Source organism: Coenobita brevimanus, chromosome 57 (assembly GCF_032717465.1).
Source record: "Coenobita brevimanus isolate Jiangsu-jjx chromosome 57, ASM3271746v2, whole genome shotgun sequence".
Classification (NCBI taxonomy): Eukaryota; Metazoa; Arthropoda; class Malacostraca; order Decapoda; family Coenobitidae; genus Coenobita; species Coenobita brevimanus.
In genome coordinates, this window is record NC_137010.1 from 54,096,035 (window position 1) to 54,096,859 (window position 825).

An 825-nucleotide genomic window follows, 5' to 3' on the forward strand; every position below is an offset into this window, starting at 1 on the left:
TGCACCCCACCCAACCTCACTCTTACCCCACTGCATCTCACCCAACCCCATTCCTACCCCACTGCACCCCACTCAACCCCACTGCACCCCACACAACCCCGATCCTACCTCACTGCACCCCACCCAACCCCGATCGTACCCCACTACCCACCCAATCCCGATCCTACCCCACTACAATCCACCCAACCCCACTGCACCCCACCCAACCCCATTGCATCCCACCCAACCCAACTCCTACCTCACTGCACCCCACTCTTACCCCACCCAACCCCACTCTTACCCCACCCAACCCCACTCCTACCCCATTGCCCCCTACCCAACCCCACTCCAACCCCACTGCACCCCACCCAACCCCATTGCATCCCACCCAACCCAACTCCTACCTCACTGCACCCCACCCAACCCCACTCTTACCCCACCCAACCCCACTGCACCCCACCCAACCCCACTCCTACCCCACTGCACCCCACCCAACCCCACTCCAACCCCACTGCACCCCACCCAACCCCCATGCAACCCACCCAACCCCCTTGCACCCCACCCAACCCCACGGCACCTCACCCACCACCACTGCACCCCACCCAACCCCACTCCAATTCAAAAAGTCTACTGAAGGAATTAGAAAAAAAGTGATGAAGATATTTAATAAGGGTAGGGTAGGGTAGGGTAGGGTAGGGTAGGGTAGGGTAGGGTGGGGTAGGGTAGGGTAGGGTAGGGTAGGGTAGGGTGGGGTAGGGTAGAGTAGGGTAGGGTAGGGTAGGATAGATTGAGGTAGGGTTGGGTAGGAAAGGGTAGGGTAGGATAGGGTTGGGTGGGGTGGATTGG